The sequence below is a fragment of the Ursus maritimus genome, unplaced genomic scaffold (assembly GCF_017311325.1).
Source record: "Ursus maritimus isolate PB19 unplaced genomic scaffold, ASM1731132v1 scaffold_25, whole genome shotgun sequence".
Lineage (NCBI taxonomy): Eukaryota > Metazoa > Chordata > Mammalia > Carnivora > Ursidae > Ursus > Ursus maritimus.
The window spans coordinates 3,499,828-3,515,023 of record NW_024425008.1 but is presented as its reverse complement, the minus strand read 5'-3'; the positions used below and the strand labels follow the sequence as shown (position 1 = coordinate 3,515,023).

General features: G+C 56.7%; 1 long non-coding RNA gene across 1 annotated transcript in view; it reads left to right on the top strand.

Annotated features, from left to right (window-relative positions):
* Positions 1-5,987: 5,987 nt before the first annotated feature.
* The window catches only part of LOC121105203, a 15,693-nt gene continuing 6,484 nt past the window's right edge, over positions 5,988-15,196 (top strand). The window contains exon 1 of the long non-coding RNA XR_005837607.1: positions 5,988-6,145. This is a non-coding gene — a long non-coding RNA (uncharacterized LOC121105203). The remainder of the gene's footprint in view (positions 6,146-15,196) is intronic.

Sequence of the window (15,196 nt, the reverse complement as noted above, 5' to 3'; positions counted from 1 at the left end):
GTTCCCTCTCAGGGATCTTTTTGCCTCCACCCGTATCTCTTTCTCTATTAATTAATCAATGTGTATTTTTATGCAAGTAATGCAGTAGTTCGAGTATGATATGCACAGAACTCGAAAGGACAGACAGGCCCGTGATGAGGATCAGCAGCCCCTCCCCAGCTGCCCCCCACCTCCAGTCCTTCCCCCTGAACAACCACGTGCAACTCTTCTGGCTTTTTCTGGATTTTATCTCCATGTTTATAAATAACATGTTTGCGTGGCTGTTACTCGATTTCCCAGTTTGAGCCATTATCTACTGACTTCCTTTCACAGAAGATAAGGGTTCGGCTTTCTCAGCACCCTCCCTGCCAGGCACCCACACAGCATGCTCTCCCTGTGACCCCTCTCATTATCAATATGTAACGATTTTTGGCTAAACTAATAGTCAGCTGTTCCATGTAATGATTGTATAAACACTGCTTGCTACTGAGCCAAGAGATGCACTGTGGTTATGTCTTCATTCTGGGTTCTTTTCCTAGTTTTTCTTCAAGTGAATAATTACCTTTGTTTAGATTGCTTCAAAAATGGCTCCCAGAGATCCCCACCACCGTGTGCTCACACCCTTTGTAGCCAGGTTGTGGGTGGCCTTGTGGAGAGGCCTGCAAGGCAAGGAGGACGCGTGGCCTCCAGGACCTGGGTGCAACCACTGGTCAGTAGTCAGCAAGAAACTGAAGCCCTGGGTCCCAGGTAGCAGGGAACCGAATTTCAGCAACAAAGTCAGTGAGCTTGGAGGTAGCTTCTTCCCCAGGCGAGCCTCAGATAAGACTGCAGTCCCAGCAGGTGCCTTGAGCAGAGCCTTGTGGGACCCTAAGCAGAGGACCCAGGTAAGTCACACCCAGACTCCTGGCCCATACAAACTGCAAGATAAATTTGTGGCCATTCCTTACGCAGCAATAGATAACTAATAGCTTTCTTTGTATCCCTCTCTAAGATCTCCCAGTGCTGCAGCAATCTCTCAGTACTATCCACCACTCATCTTGGAATCTGTCCTTACCACTGCCCCCCACTTCCTTCCCAGGAGCCCCTCCTACAGCAATCCATGCTGGCTGCTCCCTGGGCCTGCAGCACAGCTACTGTTGATCGGGTTTCCGCTTTGCCTCTCTCTTCCATTGGATCCTATCTCCTGGATCCCATGTCTTCCTCTTTCTTGGTTTCCTCCCTCACTTTGCTGGGGAACATCCTGCAGCAGCTTCCTGAGAAAGGTGCATGGAAGATTGATTAGTATAATCCTCACAGACCTGAAAGGTCTTCATCCAACCTCATGTTTGGCAGCGGCTTAGTCAGGTATAGACTTAGAAGCCGCAGGAGGCCCTTCCCGCCTCTCCTTTCAGGACTTGAGCTGTAGCAACTCCTGCACTCATCCTCTACCTTGCTGGGTTTTTCTTTTTCTTATCTTCTATCTCTTTATCGTTTAAGTCTACCCTCCAGGGGGTTTCCCTTTTTCCCTCACCCTTTGTTTTTAACTATCATCTTTTAAACTCCACAAGCTCTTGGCTCCATTAAAACAAATATCATTCTGCTTTAATGTCTTCTCTGAGGAGTTGGAGTTTAGTTGACATTTGCCTCTGCTCCCAGAATCATCTCTTTTCATTCCACTTCTTTCTCTCTTTGTGTTGGTCTCCGTCCTTCCCATTGGAGGTTTTTCTCTAATGCCTGGTGTGCCTTGGCTTCTGTGAACACTAGAGTGGGGCACAGACAAGCCAATTGGAATTTCTGGGGTGTGGAAGAATTCCCTGTTGGGTTATCAGGCATGCAGGCAGCTTTTCTGAGCGGTGTACCAGTCAGCTTTGCTAAATTATGTTGCAGTAACAAATGACCCCCGAATCTCAAGGGCATATAAGGGCAAAGGTTCATTTTCACTCATGTTATATGGCGTCTGCAGGACTCTCCAGCTCCACTTCGTGTCTTTGTCATTCTGGGACCTGGGCCAGAGGAGCTGCCTCCATCCAGGATGTTCTCTTCTGAGGCAGAAGGGAAAGAGCAAAGGTAGGACCACATGTCACTTCCACTCTATTTTCATTCACCAGAGGAAGTTACCTTGTCTTTATAGCCAGGGGCAGTGAGTCATCCAGAATTTTCCAGGCATGGTGGTATTGGGTCTCCATAGAAGACCCCTCCAATCCTCTGCCTGGGGATGCAGGTGTGGTTCTTGACCTTCTAGAAGGAGGGCAGGGAAGAGTTGGGTCACTCAAGCACCTTTTCCAGCCCCACAATCATCCCTGCGTCTGCCATGCCTGATGCCTGATTCTGGAATCTCTCTGCAGAGATCACGTGTCTCCTGCAGGAGGATGGGTGGAAACAGGAAGTGTATGGACCTGCCGGGCTGAGCAGCTGGAGGGCTTGTGAGCAGATGAGTTTCTATGCTGTATAACAAATCACCACAAATGAGGCAGCTGAAAATAGCACACATTTATCATTTCCCAGTTCCCAGGAGCTAGAAGTCCCCCGAGCTGGTCCTCTATTCGGGGCGTCACATGGCCGCAATCAGGGGGTCACACACGCTCATCTGGAGGGTCAGCTGGGGGAAGAAATCTGCTTCCGACCTCATTTGGTTGCTGGGGCAGGATTTATGTCCTTGTGGCTGTGTGACTGGGCCCTGGCTCCTTGCCGACAGGAGAATCTCCCACTCCTGTCTTAGACAGAAGTGTGACATCCCAACACCTGGGCTGTGTTCTACTGGTTGCAGTCAAGTCACAGGTCCTGCCTACACCCCCCTGCAGGGGGAAGGGAGTCACAAGTGTGTGTGTATGTGAACATCAGGGGGCAGGAAATCATTGGGCCATCTTCTGTCCGACCTGGTCTCCCAGTGTCCAGCCCCCACCCCACCAGTTTCAGCTGGCACATGGGTGCTTTTCTCAGGACTCTTCTGCTGAGTCCCATCAGTTTCTGTCTCCAAAACTGTTTCGGACCATTCGTCCGTGGTCATCTCTTCTCTTGTTTATGCCTTTTTTTAATTCTTTGCCATCATTGTAATGAAGTTTCCAGAGGAAGCAGAGATAAGCACAAGGTTTATTCTCCATTTTCAACCTCTCCACTCTGCCCCCCAGCTAACCCCCACTCCCACCCCCGCCCAACAGCCTGAGCTTTGATGTGGCCTTCCCTGCCCCTCCTCCACCATGCACGTCCTGCGCCTTCGCAGCCCCAGAGGGACAATGACAGATGGGCAGGCAGACTTCAAATTCTTCATACTCAAGTCTGAGTCAGGGGTATCCCAGGCACACCGTGCTCTTTCCTGACTGTGCCTCTGGAGGTGCCTTCCCTCTCTCTTTCTCTGAAACCCCTCCAGCCCCAGCCCTGCCTCCTGGCATGTCTCCCCGGTGATTCCTACTTGTCTGTGGCCTGGGACCCCTCTCTAGGGAAGCCCTCTCTACGGGGCACACCCAGAACTGGTACTCTCTGTCTGGTTCAGCCCATCACAGCCAGGATCTTCTCGTGGTCTAAGCATCTGCAAAGTGGGTGCGGCACCCGTCCACTCACCAGTCTCCCCTAACCTCCCCAAGCCACAGCAGGGTGAGAAGTCATCCTTGTAGCATTGCATGACGAAGCAAGGAGTTCTTTTCTTCCCAAGCTGGCTGAGCCCTGGGAAGGCACCGAGGCCAGATGGGTCCACTAAAAAAATCCTAATGGCCACACTACACCCCAGCTTAAACCCATTCATGGCTACCCAGTGCTCCTGGGCTAAAATCCAAACGCCTGCGTAGCCCACGACGCTCTGTGGGACCCGGTCTCTGCTCCCCGCCCCCACCTCATTTTTCTTTCAAGGGAGCCAGAGTCCTCCCAGTCTCCTGGCTAACTGCACAAAGCACTTTCTTTCCCTCCACCCCCATCCCTTCACAGATCTGTCACCCTGCAGGTCTCTCAGTGGCTCCTCCTCAGGGACTCTCAGGTCGGCCTCTGTGATGTGCCCCTCCCCTTAGCTTTGTGACACGGACCACCTCTTAGGTATGTCCCAGGCTTTAATCCCGGGGGGGGGGCAGGGCTCTGTCCCTATCATCTCAGGACACCTCCTGAGGCTATCTCAGAGACGAGCCAATGAATGAATGAAGAAGTCTGGAAAATGGAACAGGCTTAGGATAAACAGATAAACTGAGTCAGGTGAGAACTTGAAGACCCTGAACAGCCAGAAGCCAAAAAAGCCGACAGAAGTCCAGTATGGACCTAGCCTCAGACCCATCCAGGGGCTCTGTGACCCCAGGACCATGCTCTGACGCCTGTCCTCCTTTTTCCACCCCTTGGATAAGATCCTCGACAGAGGTGGCCCTGGCAATGCCAGGTCACCAGACCCCCTCCCCCCACTGCTGGGCTGGGTGCTTTCCCCAAATCGGTAGGGAATATGTTGATTGCAGGGCTCAGGGCGGGAGGATAGCATGCCTGCAGGGCAGCTGGGAGGGCTCCCCCGGAAAACCAGGGTGCTCTTATTTGAAGAAGGAGGGATGGAAGTGTGGGCAGAGGCCCCTTCAGGGTGAGCCCAGTGAAGTGGGAACAGCTCTCGGGCCCAGGAGGTTCAGCCCTGGCGGGCTTCCACAGGTCACTGAGCCCAGTGCCTGTGTGCCGGTGCAGGAATTGCGGGGCCGCCTGGCCTTGCTCTAGGCCCCTCAGTGGTCCAGCCCAGGCAGCAGGATAAGAAGCTGGAGCAAGAAGCAGTCTGAAGATGCCCTCCCCATCATGGGCCCAGGGCACTGAACAAAGGACCCACTCCAGGCTAGGTGGTGAGTCACTGAGTGGAGAGGAGGCTTCCGGGACATGGTGGCCCTCAGGACCTGGGACTCCAAGGGTGTGTGCACTGGGGGCAGGGGAGGGATGGGGAGGGACCATACGCACAGGAAACAGCACTGCAAGTCAGGGTCCTGGTCTTGGACTGCCCGACCCGTTTGCTGTCTGTAGAATGGGTCAACAGTCCTCCTCCCTGCAAGGCCAGGGGGCAGTTGGCAGGAAGTGATGGAGGCCAGACAGAGAGAGGGGGTGGACAGCCTGGCTGTGGGAGGAGTTTGCAAGGCAAAGCCAAGGTTTGAAAAGCCATCGGATTAATCCTTCCCATCAGGGTTCCCGGACAGAGTTCAAAGTTCCCACTTAACTTCCTGGGGTGGGAGGAGGAGGGGCGCATGCTCCATGGGCTGGGGGAGCCGCACACGCGCGGGTCCCGGAGGCTCGGAGCTGTCCCCCAGGCCGGTCTGGGGCAGGTGGCGCGATGGCGACGCGTCCCTACCCAGGAAAACCCCTTGCTGGGGCGGGGGCTGACCGAGGACCGCCGGGTCTGGGCTCTGAGACCCTGAAGGCCGCTGAGCCTCCCTGAGCCTCCCTGTCCTCGAGGATACCGGGAATGACACCTGCTGCCCTGGGCCCCGCGTACCCCAAGTGGCTCTGGGCTGGAGTCCAGGCCACAGCAGTCTTTTGGGGTTTGTTTCGTTTCGTTGTGTTGTATTGTCTGAGTTTTTCCCTGTGACTTCGTAGCTGTTAGTATCGGACCACGGAACACCCTCGCCAGGCAGGCGGCGGGGACACTGCTTGGAGGCGCCTGTGATCCGCCCATTTCACCCAGGCGGCAGCCGAGGCTCACGGCGGGGGGCGGGGCCGGGACCTCCCGGGGGCCCAACTTTTCCTAACACAGATGCGCTGTGCGCCCACCTTCACCGCGCGCGCGCTGCGGGATGGGGACCCCTGCGACGGGGAGGGCGCAGGACGGCTTCGGATTTCTTCCGGCCGCACTCCCCGCAGCTCTGCACGGAAGTCCTCCCGCGGGGACGACGGGCCGAGTTTCAGGGGCCCCTGGCTGGTTCGGGAGGGGGGGGTGGGAAGGCCGCAATGGGCAGCGCGGTCAGCACCTGGCAAGGCTTAGCGAGCACCCGAGCCGGGATGAGGAGGGCAGCGGGTCGGGCAGACTGGCCAGGAGGGCGTCGAGGCTCAGAGGGCCCCCCTACAGGCCACGCCTCTGCCTTCCTCCCAGGTCCCGCCCGCCCGTGAGCAGCAGAGAGACGCTTCCTGTTACAACCAGGGAAACTGAGGCCCAGAGAGGTTAAGCTGCCTTTTCAAGCTCAGCAAGCTGGCTTTGAGCCGAGCCTCGAAAGATGGAAAAGATCTGGACGTTTGGAACAGGGAAGGTTGCTTGGTAGGCAAGAGAACGACTCGGGCAGGGCATGGAGGTGGGCCAGGATGCAGGGGTGGGGTGGCGGGGCAGTGAGTAAGGTCCTGCCAGATGGTGAGGACCCAGCAAACGATTCCATCTGCCCAAGGGTCACTGGAGGCTTAGCTGAGCATCTGGGTCGCTGGATGGACAGACAGAATCAAGGAGAGCAGTGAGGAGGTTGTCCAATGTTTGCTGGAGACATTTCGAGGCTGGTCGGGAGGTGAGGGCCACCGGGGAGGCCAGGCCTTGCAGGGTCTGTGGCACCTCGTGAGTGCTGGGAAGTTGGTTCTGGGGAGAAAGTAAATATCTGCGTTTTGATGGGGGCAGAGGGGCTGGATTCTTGCAGCTCTACCTACACAGATCCCTCATCTGCGCCCTCAAAAGGCCTGGGAAAGGTCAGGAGGCGTGGTGGGCTCCCTGCAGGAGGAGGGGCCTCGCAGTGTGACAGTCCGGTCTGAGGGGGTGGGTTGCTCCCAGAGAGGCCGACAGTAGGGGCTAAGGACTGAGGACAGTCAGCAGGGCGCCGGGCAAACGGGTTGGACCGGCTGAGGAGGGGGCACAGCCTTTGGGTGTGGCAAGCTTGCCACGCTCCTGACTCGCTGCCTCGGGGCTGGTGACCTAGGAGGCCACATCCGGGGCGTCAGCCTGGGCGGGGTCTGGGGCGGTGCCGGTCCTGCGGAGAGGGCAGGGGGCGTGGCCACAGCCGGGACGGGGGCCCCACCCCCAGTCAGCCGTCCTCAGCAGGAACCTGACCCCCTCCTCTGCCTCTGTCTCCATACCCCGTCCGCAACTGTCCTGTCCCCTCTGCCTTTCCACAGCCAGGCTGCTCCCCAGAGATGTTCCCTGTCTCCCCCCGCAGCCTCTCCTGGGGGCCTTTCTCGGCCTCACTCTGCCTTCTGCCCCCCTGCTTTCTCACCGCTCCTCAGCCTTCCTTGGCCACCGTTAGACACAGAGCCCTCCTGTGTCCCGTCTGCACCCACTCTTCCTGGAGGTGAACTCTCCTCCCGAAGAGTCATCAGTCCCCTCCGCACGCCCGGCTAAGGACACCTGGAGGGCCAGTTTTGGCCCCTCTGCTTCCCGAACTTCAGACCCGAATAGCTGGCTGGGTTGGGGGGCTTATTGGCCATCTCTTGCAAGGCTCCTCTGACACACCAGGCCCAACCCAGATGCCCAACCCAGCTTCCTCCTTGGGCTCAAACCACGTGGATTTGAATCCCAGCCAGCTCCAGCTCTTACCGGCTGTGGGATTTGAGAACAAACTACTTTCCCTCTATGTGCCCCATAAAATGTGGATAATAATAGTGCCTCCTAGAGTGGTATGAGGAGTCAGTATAAAGTGCTTGGAACAGTGCCTGGCACAGAGTCAGCGTTCAGCTACGAGTGTGTTTGATTCTAAGGAGAAGACCCTTTCCTTACCCAGCCCGACCTGGCCGGCCCTGGGAGACTGTGGTAGGCAGCCCTCACCACCCGGGCCGTCCCACCTCCTCTATTCACGTCCCACTATAATCCTTGCCCCTGGAGTGTGGGTGAGGAGTGACGTCTGGGTCTAGTGACGAGAAAACAGGAAGTGATGGGGTTGTCACTTGTAAGATTAGGTTATAAAAAGAGAGACTTGTGCCTGGGGGGCTCTCTCTCTCTCTCCCTCTCACTCTCTGGTTCTGGGGGGAGCCCACTGCCATGCCCTGAGCAGCCCTATGTCGAGGCCCAGGTGGCCAGGACCTGAGGCCACCAGCAGCCAGGTGCGTGAGCTTGAAAGCAGATCTGTGCTTCAGGAACCTTCTGGAACGTTACATTTTTCTCCAAGTCTTCACAGTTATCTCATCTACACCAAACTCAATGGCAATTTTTCAAATTAATTAACTTTTAAGAAAACTTTCCAAAACATCAATTCAGTGTTCATAACACAGTGACCATCTTTTTGCACTCGCATTTTGGCAGTCGATGTACCATTCAGTTAAAGGAATCCCTTTAACATCTTTTAGGGGTATAAAGAGGTTGGGGAACAAGGCAGGTGACTCTCAGGGGGTAGGGCAGAAGCTTGGGGCAGACGTGGAGCAGTCCCTCTCAGGGGTTCCTAACTTGGGGTGGGTGGGAGGATGAGCTTAAAGGTTCCAGGAACTCCCTGAACATGTACCCATCACCGGCATGGATGGGTATGTCTGGGTTTTGGAAAGGGTCAGCAGCACCTGTCAGCTTTTGCCCATGGGCTTAGCAGAGGGAAGTGGCTCAGTGCAGTGAGCAGATTAAGTGTTATGGTCTTTCCAGTGTCTGGGACCTTTAAAGGCTAAAATGTAGAAAATATCTGTCTACCCCCACCCCCACCCCCTTTTGCCTCTGGATCCCATCAGTCCAAAAGTCTCAGTGGTTGTGCCTCCTAGATACCTCCTGAGTCCCTTTTCTCCTTCCTAGGAGCTCTCTCCCTCCCTCCTCTTCCCCTCCCAGTTCAGTGCCTTCTGGAAGGCCTGACCAAAGTGGGCTCTTCCTGCCCTCCCTGGGCAGCCAGAGGGTGTCTCCTCTGGCTCCTCCCCTTTATATGCCCCTGCCCCTCCCCCCACCGAGCCCCTCCTGCCCTTTGAACTCCAACCTTCCCACCTCACCTAGAGCTTCCCAACTTCAGGTTCCTTTCTCAGCCAATTGCTTGCTCGCCACCTTCCCACCCAGACTGCAGACGGAGACGCACTGGGCCTGCGGCTCTGCTCCTACCAGTCAGATGGCTTGTTAGTCCTCTGTGTCCTACTTGTCCCTCCTGCAAAAAGGGGGCAGCAGTGGCTGTCCTTGCCCTTCCCTGGATTGTTGGGAGGATCAGATAAGAGAGATGAAAGGCTTTGTGAAGGACTGCCATCATCCTTATTATTATTTATTATCGTTGTTGTTGGAAACACTCAGAAACAAGGTGCTCAAAGCCCCGTAGGATGGCTATTAAGAAAAGCCAAAAACTGGGGTGTCTGGGGGGCTCAGTCGGTTAAGGGTCTGCCTTCAGATCCGGTTATGATCCTGGGGTCCCGGGATCAGCCCCACGTTGTCGTCGGGCTCCCTGCTCCGTGGGAAGCCTGCTTCTCCCTCTCCCCTCCCCCTGTTCATGTTCTCTCTCACTATTTCTCTCTCAAATAAATAAATAAAATCTTCAAAAAATTAAAAAAAGAAAAAAAGAAATGCCAAAAACCAGAAAAATTCACCTAGAGTGTCAGGCAGTGTGGGGAGAGGAGGGAGAGGTGCAGAAGACCTGGTTTCAAGGTGCAGCCCATCAGCTTCCAGTGGGGGAGGAGATGCCAGGCCAACTCTCCCTCCTCAGACACAGTAGACACTGCCTGGGGCTACCCTACTTTTAGAGGCCCATGAAATGCTTCCATTTTGTTTAAAATCAGAAAGAAAGAAAAAGAACTTTAAGGGGTGAAGAAAAAATTTTATTCATTTCTATACTAATGAAGTCATAAAACTTTCAGGGGTCCCTGTGTGGCTCTGTTGGTTAAGCGTCTGACTCTTGATTCCAGCTCAGGTCATGATCTCAGGGTCCTGAGATTGAGCGCTGTGTCAGGGTCTGTGCTGGGCGCGGGGTCTGCTTGAGATTCTCTCTCCCTCTCCCTCAGCCCCTCTCCTCCCTTCCACTCCCCGCTGTACCTCTCTGAGAGGGGGCTGCGGGGGCACTAGGAGGGAGCCTTGGTGTCTCTCCCAGCCGACCTCCTGCTGGGACCCCTGCCAAGTACCCCAGCTGCCTCCCTTCACACTAAGGGTTGAAGAGAAGGTGGCCAGGAGACCTCATTTAAGTACAGTGTCCTCCAAAGTGTGTCTGGAAACTCCTGCAGGCCCTCAGAGGCCTGGGGGGTGGGGGGTGGGGGCGCTGAATGCCTTGAGTCTCAGTTTCTCCCAGTAAGACAGGCCCAGAACCAGGAGGAACTTGGAGGCTGGGGGTGGGGTCAGGCCTGTGTGCGCTTCCAGCCTGGCCTGGCGGGCTGTGGGCGTTCTTGGCAGGAGCCAGCCAGTCGGCTCTGGAGGAGGAGCCGATGGTGCTGGGAAGCAGCCAGCTCTGGGGGAAGGAGCAGAACAGCCTCAGGCTCCCCAGGAAGGGCCTCCAGACTCCCAACCCAGGGAGGCCAGACCCCCCCCCCCCCAGGCCAGTGGCCTCTCACAAGGAGCCAGGCTAGGCACGGATGGAGGACGGGAGGGGTGGTCCTAGGTCACCGGTGGTGGTGGTGGTGGTATACCCCTCGCCAGCCTCCATGGCCCAGAGGAGCTCTGGGGCAGATCCCTGGCCATTTCCAAAAGCCTGGGCCTCAGTCTCCACCCCAGTAAAATGCAGGGCTTCTGATCCCTGCCCGCTGCCTGGGCGGGGACGGGCTTCTGTGCACTTGGGTCTGCTGCACTCCCAAGCCTGTCCCTTCAGCCGCTACTTTGACCTCCTCCCCAGGTTGTAGAGGGGTTGCTAAAAGCCTGGACTTCACACCCCAGTTCCTGGGATCCCAGACTCCAGAACCCCAGAACGGGGAAGCCTGGACTGGCGTCTGCCTGGAGCTTGGGCTCTTGGGGGCGTGTGAGATCTTCCACTGTCCTTCCAGCCCTGGCAGGTGACGTGTCACCTCCCTGGACCGCGGACCTGGAGGCAAGGCCAGGTGGAATGTAGAGTTTTCCCAAGGAATCTTGGGGCTCCTTCCCTGGAACCTCCCAGTGTCCAACCCTGGGTGAATGAGTCCTGCCATCTGTGGGGGATGAACCCCATCCCGAGACTCCTTTCACTGCCCTGTGAGGTCAGCAATGCGGAGCAATGCCCCCATCTATGGATGAGGAAATGGGGCACCACAGAGCTCACCCAGCCCCTCACCCAGCCTTCTCAGAACGGGAGGGCAGTGTCCTTAGGGATACTGGGCCAGGGGCCCAGTGAATTGTCTGTCCCAGGCAGAGGGGGGCCTGGCCTCTGGGGCTGCCCAGTGTCTGCAGTTCCCCATTCGCTCACTGCCCCAGCCCTCTGAGGCTCAGTGGCTGCTGAGGCTATGGAAGGGGACCTCCCCACCCCACCCCTCTGGGCTATGTGGGAAGCGGGGCCAGGAACCCTATACACCCCTGCTTGGGCAGCTGGGGAAGGACACATGCTGGGCCTCAGGACAACCGTGGTCATGGGCACATGGCAATGCCCAGGGCCCGTCCCAGGCCAGGGTGGGCCCTGCACCCTACATGGCTCTGCGGGTGCTGGGAGGAGCTTCCTTGACCAGAGCGTGAAATGATATCCTCATTGGATCCTGGACCCCACAGAGCCTCAATGAGCCCCAAATTGGGGCTGGGTCCAGGCCCAGAGCAGGGGATCTGAGCCCCCAGGGGTGGGCCCAGTCAGCTGGCCACCTGGCATAGTCCCTCTCTGGGGCCTGGTGGTCTCTGCTACATAAGACTCTGGGGGACCGAGCAAAGCCCTAGCGTTTCACAGGTCCCCAGGGCTCAGTCTTCAGGCTGGGGAACGGGAACAACTTCACCTCAAGGGCTGTGTTGAGGACCAGCTAACAGCAGGAAGAGCCGGCCTGGTGTGTGGCCTGCTCAGGCCCTCCTTCCCTGCATTAGCCCGGTAGCCTTGGGAATGTGGAACAGGGAACTTGGCTGGAGCCAAGAACTTCAAAGGGGTGGGGCTGGAGGCTGGCATTTAAACATCTGGAACCTTCTACAAAATCCACTGTGGGGCCGGGCTTTGGGACCTTGGCCTCCCACCCCCAGTGATGGAAGGCTGGGCAGGCAGTGCAGGCCGCTGGAAGGCTATAGTTGGCCTCAAGTGAGGGTTCTGCCCATGGCCTCTTTCTCCATAGGTATCCTGGGGGCGCAAGGTCACCCTCGACCCCAGCTGACCTCCTGGGCCAGTCCGTCCCCACAGCCCATCTCTGCAGATGGCACCTCCCTCCCTGCCCAGACGCCTCCTGTGCTCCCACTGCCAGGTCCCGCACGCTGCTCAGTCATTCTGTCGCCTGCCACCCCTGAACAGGCATTCCTCATGCCTCTGCTTATGCTTTGCCCCCCCAGCCGCACCTGCCCACCCTGCAGATCTCTGCCTGTCCCTCCTCAGTCAGAACGTACCTCCTCGTACTGTGTCATCAGAGCTCCTGGTAGTCACATCAGCCAGACCTCCTGTTCACCTGCCGTCTCTCCCACTGAGGCAGGCAGCCCTGAGGGCAGGCCCCTCAGCTACCCCTGGGAGCTGAGGATGTGGTACCAAGGGCTTCCCAGCAGGCGCCTGTGGAAAGCAGGAAAGCCTGAATGGGCAGAAACACACCAGTCCCACGTCATCCCCATTTTACCAATGAAATGAGCTCAGAGAGGTTAAGTGACTTGCCTAAAGTCGCACAGCCTTGAAATGGCAGAATTGATTTGAAGCTGGGTCAGTGAGTCTTGAGCACTGGGCCTCCCTCTGGACCTCCTGGGGCCCTGACAAGATGCAGGTGGAGACCCTGTGGCCATCACAGCTAGGCTGACAGAGAGAGGAACAGAAGTGCTAGGTCTTGGGGCGCCTGGGTGGCATAGTGGTTAAGCGTCTGCCTTCGGCTCAGGGCGTGATCCCGGCATTATGGGATCGAGCCCCGCATCCGGCTCCTCCGCTATGAGCCTGCTTCTTCCTCTCCCACTCCCCCTGCTTGTGTTCCCTCTCTCGCTGGCTGTCTCTATCCTGTCGAATAAATAAATCTTAAAAAAAAAAAAAAAAAAAAAGAAGTGCTAGGTCTTGTTGTGGGAGGAGGACCAGCTGGCCCTGCTTCCTCTCCTGCCTGAGGAAGGAAGTTGTCCACATCAGGAACCCACGAGAGAGGGGTTCAGATACCAAAAGAGCAGGTGGGGCCGGGGCATGGGCCTGGGCCCACTAAGACCATGGAGGCCCCTGTCAGTCTTGGTCCAGGGGCCTGGCTGGGGGCAGGGTGGGACCGCGGTTCCGGGCCTTGCATCCCCGAGGGGAGGACTGTGTTGGGCCTTCCTGATGCTCGTGTCCCAACCAGCACCCTGACGTGTTCTGTTGTTTACTCCAGCACCCCCCCCGAGGTCACCTGTCCACAGCAGTTGAGGCTTACGGATCAGAGGACCCCCGAAGACTTCCACCAGCCCTTTCCCCCTCAGAGTGCCTGTGTGGGGAATATAACGGAGGGTTTGGGTGGGGGTGCCAGAGGGCAGGCAGGTGGGCTCTGCCATTCACACCAGCCTCACCTGCATGCCCTGTCCTGCCTCTGCCTCACCAGGAGAAGCCAGGTGCGCACTCGGCCTATTTGCAAGGCTGCCCGGTGGCCCGTGTCCTCGGCTATGTCAGGGCCGGCTCAGGGGGCCATAGAGCCTTGATCCCTCAGATTTCCTGCCGTTGTCCCAGCTCACACTCAATGCTAATCACACGGAGAGCTTTCACTAAGTTCTTACCTAAGCTGTTCTGAGGGCTGTTAGGAAGGATCTCGCTCAGGGCGCCTGGGTGGCTCAGTCAGTTAAGCACCTGACTCTTGATTTCAGCTCAGGTATAGATCTCAGGTCTCAAGTTTGTGGGATCGAGCTCTGAGTTTGGCTCCATGCTGGATGTGGAGCCTGCTTGGGATTCTCTCTCTCCCTCTGCCCCTCCTCCCGTGTGTGTTCTCTCTCTCTCTGTCTCTCACTTTGTCTCTGGGGAAAAGAGAAGGAAAAACAACAAAGGATCTCACTTAACCTCACGGGTCCTGGTTTTGCAGATAAGGAGTAGGAGGTACAGAGAGGTTATGTGACTTGTCGGTGGCCACGCAGCTGGTGGGTGTAAGACTCCGGGTTTGAACAAAGGTTGTCTGGCCCTGTTCTTAACCACTACGGTCACATGTCTTTTGTGTGAAACAGCTTGAGCCCCCATCTCAAAATTGGGAGAATGTCCTTCTTGCCTCCCTGGGCCCCTGACTCTGTCCCACAGTAAATCCAGGCACTTCTGGTGCTTCCTCGGGCCTGGAAAATGACTAAGAAATCCGCTCCATCACAAGTACACGCTTCCCTGCTGCCTGACTGCTGGGGTCACCCCACGGAGGTGGGGGCCAAGGGGACAGGAAGAGAGCAGCGTGGGGCACCTCCAAGTGTCGACTGCCTGCCTATGCCCTTGGGTTTCAGACACCACACATTCCCTGACCCCAGCCCCAGGCCTGGATCACAGCAGGAAAAAGAAAGCCATAGAAGGCTTTATGAGGAAAAGCAACATGCTATCCTCTCCTGTCCCCCCAGAGAGCCATTGCAGTTCCTGGTGGTCACCTCACCCCCCTGTCCACTGTCCCTCCCCACCAGGCCTCCCTGTCCCTTGCGCATGGCATCCATCCCCAGCTTGGTCCTCTATCCCTGCCACCTTTGTGACCTTTGTGTCTGTCCCCTCAGCTGCCACCAGTCTCAGGAGGACCTGGGCCACCCCCTCCCAGCCCCTGTCACCCTGTCCTCCCCCACAGCGTGCCCACCTTGTCTTCAGGACCACGGCCCTTCCTGCTGGTTAGATTCCAGGCACATCCAGCTCACACCCCTAACAGACTTCCAGGCTGTGTTCATAGGTTTGCAGGTTGAAAATCAATAATCAGGTTTAATGCTCTTGCAGATCTGTAAACCTTGGAACAGGCAACTTTCAAACAGGATCCTCTGCTAGCCTCAGTGCTAGCCTCCCCCCAGCTCCCTGCTGCAGGGTCACACAGTGTCAGGGCGCCAAGAGGCCCTGGAGACAGCCTTCCTATGCCCCCATTGGAGACAGCACCCTGCAGCCCCAGGCAGGAGCTCAGAGAAGCTATGGGACTTGCCCAAGGGTGCACAGCTCGCTGGTGGTAGCAGAGACTGCTTACCGTCCTCCAGGTTCCTGTCCCCACCCCACCAGCTCCGGTGGTCCAAGAGAATAGAACCCCTGATAATTCACCTGGGCATTTGCGGCTTAGAATTAAGACACTTCTAAGTTAGTCAAAGAAGGACAAATACCATATGATTTCACTCATGTGGAATTTAAGAAGCAAAACAGATGAACATAGGGGAAGGGAAGGGGAAATAAAATAAGATGAAAACAGAGGGAGGCAAACCGTAAGAGTCTCTTAACTATAGGAACAAACTGAG